This window comes from Tarenaya hassleriana, unplaced genomic scaffold, assembly GCF_000463585.1.
Source record: "Tarenaya hassleriana unplaced genomic scaffold, ASM46358v1 Cleome28, whole genome shotgun sequence".
NCBI classification, from domain to species: domain Eukaryota; kingdom Viridiplantae; phylum Streptophyta; class Magnoliopsida; order Brassicales; family Cleomaceae; genus Tarenaya; species Tarenaya hassleriana.
In genome coordinates this window covers 724,345-732,637 of record NW_010966021.1, presented here as the reverse complement: position 1 = coordinate 732,637, position 8,293 = coordinate 724,345, and the positions used below count along the sequence as shown (strand labels likewise).

General features: G+C 36.9%; 1 pseudogene; it reads right to left on the bottom strand.

The window, feature by feature from the left end:
* Positions 1 to 7,202, bottom strand: LOC104818118 (annotated as a pseudogene).
* Between the last annotated feature and the right edge of the window lie 1,091 nt (positions 7,203 to 8,293).

Here is an 8,293-nt window from a genome sequence, read left to right as displayed (position 1 = left end):
TTATTTTACGTTCATGGCAGCAGCCATGTTCCTCAACTTCTGAGATATATCGGAGAACGACGGCCTGTCTGAAGGATCAGATGCCCAGCAAGACTCCATCAACGCCTTCCATTCCAGATCACACCACTGCGGAATTTTCGGACGCAACGTGTTGTTAACGATCGATTCCTCCTGACCCAAGACAAACTTGTCTCAGTTTCACAGATTTTTATCTCACAAGGGAATGTCTCTGAATCAAGAAACTTATTCATTGCTTCCATAATGACCCATCACAAATATCTGATTGATGCCAAAAAACCAATCTACAAAATACCAGAAGCATTATTTCAAGCATGAAAAAAGGTGGGAACTTCACATTACCAATTATGGAGGCACAATGCATGTCTGCGTAAGGTTCTTCGCCTGTGAGCAATTCTCACATGACAATTCCAAACGAGTAGACATCGATCTAACCATAAAACGAGTAGACATCAATCCTTGCACCTTCTCAGACACCAATCTAGACATAACTGAAAACTTTACAATAGTTACCTTCTCAGACACCATCTTGCTTTTACCGATCAAGAGCTCGGGTGCCATCCATAGCAGAGTTCCACGGACGCCTTCCGACACTAGAGTATGTTGTTTCACCTTGGATAGACCCAAATCAGCGATCTGGTAAAGGAATATAAGGTTGTATTACCATTTTTAAGCATTGAACTTAGAAGAAAATTCAAGAATGAACGAGCAAACAAAGGACGAGAAGCTATTTTTCACCTTGCACACAGGACGTTGTGGATCTCTCATGTTCACGAGAAGATTTTTGCACTTTAAATCGAAATGAACAATGTTCTTCCCGTGCAAATATTCCATCCCAAAGGCAGCATCCATTGCTATGATGAGTCTCTTTCGGCGGTCAATAGTTCTGGAAAAGAGAACTACTAATTTTTCAGACACTGAGCTCTCGGAAATATGCTATATGAGAATCTTTTTTACCGATCCTTTTTCTGCAGGAACTGTTTCAACGATCCATTCACCATGAACTCTGTCACAGTTGTCAGAGACCCATCTAGACCATCACGAACAATCCCATAGAATGATACAACGTTTGGGTGATGCAACGAACTCAATATCAGAGCTTCCTTCCAAAAATCGGCTATCTGCCAAAAAAAGTTATGTTTCATGTGAGAGAACATCGTTCCCTAAATCAAATCTCGTGAAGATGATGTCATGATTAACGAATGGGATTATAAACATGCCAAACGTTCCCGCTCAGAAGGCTTGCCTGTAAAGCAACTGGCTTTTATCCTCTTTATTGCAACATCAGAACCTTTCCATTTCCCATGGTAAACAGATCCATATGTTCCTGACCCTAATTCTTGAATCTCTTCTATATCATCGCTTTGTATCGTCTACCACGACAAAAAGAGAAAAAAAAATATAGGGTAGCAAAATTAAGCATAATAACATTGAAAACAATTAAAAATCAACCTTGAGCACTCGTATTTGATCTGGTCGTCTAAGAAATCTCTAACATGATCAATGAAGTTTTGCAACCAGCTTCTTCTTCTGCTGATTTTCTAGCCTTTCAATCTTTTTTTTTGTTGGTTATATCCAAATTTAACATTACTTGATTGTATTCAAAGACTGTTCTTTTTAAAAGGACTATTAAAAACGTGCAATCACCTGGTGATAACTTCAGCCTCAGCCTTCGTTGGTTCAATCTTGAAGTTGTTCGAATGATCACTATCAGAATCCATCTCACCATCTGCATCGTCATTCTACAAGACAAAAATTTGCAGAAAGATGACAACCTAATAACAGAGGAACCGATTTATTCCCTCATTAAAAGACAAGCATCCTGCACTCACCATATGAGCTCCTTCAGCTTCAGCTTCGACTTCGTCAGCCCCTTCTAGTGCAGCCCTATTCACAAAAGCAATCAAATCAGACATGAAGCTCAAGCGCTCAACTGATAGCTTCTTCCCTTCATGAGGAGTCAAAGGACTAATTTCTTTCGCTTTCACAACATTGCTTCTTCCCCGAGCAGGACATGCACTTGATTCATGAGAAAATGGCTCGAGGTTCTCTAAACAACACCATTTGGCGCACCATCTTCAGCATAATCACTACAAAAAAATCACTCATTTTCAACGGATTTGGCGGTTGAAAATTTTTCAACGGATTTTCAACGGTTTTCAAAGGCGTTTCAACAACGGTTTCCGTTAAAATTCCGTTGAAATTTCCAATGGATATCCGTTGGAAACAGCCGTTGGAAATTTTCAACGTATTCAATTGAAAAATTGGGTTGAAAATTTCTAACGGCATTTCCAACGGATTTCCGTTGGAAATTTTCAACGGATGTCGGCTGAAAAAATCGGTTGGAAATTTCCAACAGAATTCCAACGGATTTCGGTTGGAATTTTTTTTTTCTCTAAAATTCCAACGGAATTCCAACGCATATCGGTTGAAATTTTTTTTTCTAAATTTCCAACGGAATTCTAACGGGTATCGGCTGGAAATTTGGATTTTAGTTGGGAAAATCAATTGAAAATATATATATATATATAAATATATATAAATATAAATACATTGTATTTATATATTTATACGTATATATATATATGTTTATAAATATAGTTATATTTCGTGTATATATATTTTTATATGTAAAAATATAATGTGTATATATACATATATATATATATATTTAAATACATGTATTTTATATATTTATACGTATACATATATATATATATGTATAAATATAGTTATATTTTGTGTATATATATTTTTATTTGTAAAAATATAATGTATATATATACATATAAATATTCATATATATATGTATATATGTTTGTATATATGTATATGTGTATATATATATATATATAAATATTTATATGCATAAACATTTATATATGTATATATATTAATGTTATATGATATTATAAGTTTAACTTGGAGCAGTTGGATAATTGCGAGTTGGAATTCTAGGGTTAAGGAAGATTGAGTTGGAGCAGTGGAAGGATGGGTGATCTGCTAGGAAGTGAATTCGGAGTTTAAATTTCAGAGCTTCGGAGGAGCGATAGGATTCACCTGATGTTGCATTATTCATCCTCTTTCGTGACCAAAGCTTCACTTGGATAAAAACCGTGATGAAGTTTAGAGTCTGCACTCAATGAGAAGCTTTCCCCATTTGGTGGACACTCTATACAATGAGTAGGAGGAACCGGCGGAAATCCATTGCCTAGATTAGGCCGCTCTGATTACTGTTGGTTCATGTGAAATGCCACACGACAATTCTCGATGCTATCCCTTCATAGACACCTGGACCATTAAGTACATTTCCCGGAAAACCGCCTTTACTATCAGTTGGCATTGCTCCAGCAGGAACCCAAACAACATTCTTGGGAACTTGGGCCTCGTGCTCATATGATGGATGATGACTTGCTTCTTGCCTACCATGTTCCTCAGGCATTCTGTCAAACCCATCATGATAACGGGCTGAAGAAGGCGAAGAAGGGAACTTCTGGAAAGCCCTTCGGTCGTGGTATCATGGAGAATAGTAAGAACTCCATGTACCTACGACCTCACCATACCTGACGAACTGTCCCGACCCAACTCGAGGAATCGTCAGTCAGTTCAGGTTATACTGTGCAAAAGGTATATCACCACTCCTCTGGCTATGTAGACCGCCACCCCTACCTTCAATGTTTAACTGGTTCAGCATTGGTTCCATGATATTAAAATCATCGAGCGGATTGACACGAGGGGAATCAGGCTGTTGCAAATTATTCAAAGCATCTACATATCTCCTTTGGGTCTCCCTCTCATCGCTGTCCACGAAATGCGAAGAACCGTCCTGGCCAGGATGGGAAAACAGGAAGATCCTACGCCTAGTGAAATCATCTCCTGACACTACCAAAAAACACGCGATTTTCAACGAATTTTCAACGGCATTTCAACGACAAAATCCGTTAAAATTTCGTTGATTATTTCAACGGATTGCCGTTGAAAATGTCCGTTGAAAAATTTCAATGAAATTCCAACGGATTTCAGTTGAAAAATAATTTTTCAACGGATTTCGGTTGAAAAATTCAACGGATTTTGGTTGAAAAAATCGGAAATTTTCAACGGAATTGCAACGGATATGAGTTGAAAAATTATATTTCAACGGAAATCCGTTGCAATTTTCAACGGATTTCGGTTGGAAAATGATATTTCAACGGAAATCTGTTGCAATTTTCAACGGATTTGGGTTGAAAAAATCGGTTGAAATTTTTAATGAAATTTAGAAGAATTTTAGTTGGAAAAATAGATTGGATATAAATAAATATATATATATATATATTTATATATATAAACAATATTTTATGTATACGTATATATGTTTAAACATGTATATATATATATATATATATATAAATATAAATATTGATACATATATAAATATGTATATATTATGTATATACATATGTATTTTATACTATAATGATATGTTAGATATTGTATACATTGTAGATATATATACGAATAAACATTTATACATATATTTACGTATAAGTATTTTTATGTGTATATATATGTATAGTTATGTATATGTATATATATATATAAATGTTTATATGTATATATATGTATAAGTGTATATATATGTTTAAGTATTTATACATATTAACATTTGTATATGTATATGTATTAATGTTATGTTATATCAGAAATTTAACTTGGAGTAGTTGGAAGTTAGTTAATTAGAACTGTGCAGTTAAGCGTGCTCGTGCTGGAGTAGTGGAAGGATGTGTGACCTACTGAGAAACAGATTTCGAGGTCCAATTTCAGAGTTTCCGAAGTCAAATTGGATACGAAGACAAAGTTCAGTTTAATTCGGATTCGGGTTATATAGGGGTCAGAGTCAAGTCAGAGTCGAGGCAGTATGAGTTCGGGAATACGTTTTAAAATTTTCGTGAAATTGTTAACGGATTTCGGTTGAAAAATCCGTTAAAAAATTTCAACGGATTTCGGTTGAAAATTCCGTTGAAAAATATCAACGGATTTCGGTTGAAAATTCCGTTGAAAAAATTCAACGAATAATTCCGTTGAAATTTCGTTGATATTTTCAACGGTTTTCAACGAATAATTTTTTTCAACGACGATATTGCAACGGAATTTATCCGTTGAGAATCCGTTGAAATTGTATAATTTTAACGGATTTTAGACCATTTTCAACGGATTTATCCTTTGAAATTGACATGTTTTTTTGTCGTGATTATCTAACTTATCATACTCCTCCATCATGTTCGCAACATCGTCATCGTTCACGACGAGATTAAAGTATCAAGATCCTCATCCGGTTGCTCGTACTTCAGTACTGTGGTGTCATCATAAAGCTCTCTCATCTTGTTCGTCAGCTCCTCGTACTGGATATCTTTCGGGATGCTCACGATCCGTGTCTCTCCGCCTACGTTCCTCAATTTCCCATGTTGGGGATGGGGTAATATATTGCCCAAGAAGCTACATAGAAACTTCACACGGTGGGGCTCGTCAGTCGAGCTAGCGGTCGGGCTAGAGACAGAAGGTGAGTTCACCGAACCAATATCCATGGGGAATCTTCCAGTGTGGTTACTGTCGTGTTCTTGATCGCACGTTGGCTTATTACACATGGGGATTCAAACTCGACGACCGAGTGATTTCCACACTGCAGTATTAGAATATATATGTAGTTAAATGTTAATTTGGTTTAATGTTGGTTTGGTTTAATTTGTTTTGGTTTAGTTTGGTTAGAGTTTCTCTTTCTCTTCTACTACTATTTGTATTTACAAAACCTATAATGAATAAATGAACAATACAAGAAAACATTTTCCCAAAATCTCTCTGATTCTGAAATATCAAAATGGTATGAGGCCTTTGAGATCCTTTTTTTTCCGCTAATTTCTTCTTCTTTGTTCTTGTTTGTTTTCTGATTTGAATTCATTTTTCTCTTGATTTTGAAATTTCAAAATGGAACAAGATAGAGAAGAGGATGACGACGATGATAGTGATATTGCTCACCAACTGTTTGATAAAATTCTCCATCTTTCATCTTCTCTTTGTTCCTCCATTTTTTTTCCAGATTCGAATTTCTTTCCATATTCTTCAGTTTTTAGTCTTCGTTTTCTTGTCTATACGCTTTCTCCCTCTTTTCTTTTTATTTCTAAGATCTGTAGGGTGGTTCTTTGAAGCTTTGAAACCCTAAAAACGATCCTTTATCTTAAAATAGAGGAAGAGTTTAATCTCTCTATTTGCTTCCTCTTCAATCTTCCTTCTATTCTCTAGAAATCTGATTTTTTTTCCTCTTTCTAAATCTTCTTGCTAGTCTTCCTCCTCAGTTTTCTCCTTCTTCCGGTTCAAATGACAGCATCCGTGCTTGTTTCTGATTTTTTTTTTCCTACTTGGTCTTCTCTATCTTCTTCTTCTTCTTCTTCAAAATTTTTCCGGTAATGCTTGAACGGAAATCCTAAACACTATGGGTTTTTCCTCCTTTCTTCAACTTTTAGAGAAAATCTTCGCTTTTCTCGTCTCTCTTGGAGAAATCAATCTAATCTCTCTCTTTCTTATTCAAATCTTTTCTCCTTTCCATTCCTTTCTTTACTCTCATCTTTTTCTCCTTTTTGAAATCTCTCTTTCTATGGTTCTCATCCCTTTCCATGAAATTTCTCGTCATTTGATAAATCTTTTGCATTCTCTCTCTTTTGCAGCTTGCTCGAGCCGATAGTGTTTCCTCTCCTGAGGCCATCTTTGCGGGCTCGTTTATATTTTTCGTACCCTCAATCCATCTTTCTTCTTCTATGTTTTTTTTCCTCCTCTGTTTCTATCATTTCTATGGCGTTTTCGCCTTTTTGACGATCAAGTTCCGACTCTGGCACCAATACGCTTGCTCTACTGGCTTGTGCTTTACCGTTCGGCTTGGGTCTCGGCTACGGGAATGTGATGTTCAAGATTTTAAAGATACAAATGAAGCCACATGAGAAAGCTGTATGTGGTCTTTGTTTGTATTTGTCCAAGATGAAAGTTCATCACTCTCATCTTGAGAGGGTGTATTAGAATATATATGTAGTTAAATGTTAATTTGGTTTAATGTTGGTTTGGTTTAATTTGTTTTGGTTTAGTTTGGTTAGAGTTTCTCTTTCTCTTCTATTATTTGTATTTAAGGAACCTATGATGAATGAATGAACAATACAAGAAAACATTTTCCCAAAATCTCTCAGATTCTGAAATATCAAAATGCAGTTCAATCGTTTCTCCATTTACACGCTGCAGGAAAAATGCGCCGGAAGCATCAGAATCTCCATGAAACAGACATGAATGCACAAATCAATTGTCGTCTCAAAGTATCAAAGGCGGCGCCAATTGGATAGAATAAAAACATACTCTGCGATCGATTGACAATCATCCCCAAAACAGAAGAAATGAACTGCTACCTGATTAATCGGGATAAATGAAGGTGAATGACCGGAAACTCTAATCCAAAAATCCCTACTCTGGCCCAGAAATCCTGAAATCCGGCTCCCCCACCTCCGATTTCCTTGTATGACTTTTCCCGGATTGAATGTTTCAGGCGAGAGTTTTTTTTTTATAATCCGGAAGTTCACCGGGCCTTTGGCCCAACTACATCTCCCAGACGACCGGAGCAGCCCATGTGAAAACCCCTCCCCAACCAGGAATCGAACCGCCAACCTCTGAGTGCTTTACACCCAGTTGCCGACCACTCGCCCACAAGCTGTTGGGTTTCAGGCGAGAGTTGAATCTCCACCAACGCATATATACAAAGATATATAGATAAACCGGGAGAAAAATTAAACTGATGAGAGAAACCCTGTGAAGGGATTCACTACAAAAAAAATGGTCATTTCCAACGGGTAAATCCGTTGGAAATGGCCAAATTTCCGTTGGAAATTAACGTTTCCAACGGATTTCCAACGGATTTATCCGTTGGAATTTCGTTGTTAGAAATCGGTGTCCGTTGGAAAACCGTTGGAATTTTCAACGGCGTTTCAACGACGATTTCCGTTAAAATTCCGTTGAAAATTTCCAACGGGTTTCCGTTGGAAACACCCGTTGGAAATTTTTAACGGAATTTTCAACGTATTCAATTGAAAAATTGGATTGAAAATTTCCAACGAATTTCGAACCGATATCCGTTGGAATTTTCCAACGAAAAATTCGAAACATATTTCCAACCCGACCCGACCCCGACCCCGACCCCGACACCAACCCGACCCGACCCGACACTGACATCGACACCAATCCGATCCGACCACACCACGATCCCGAA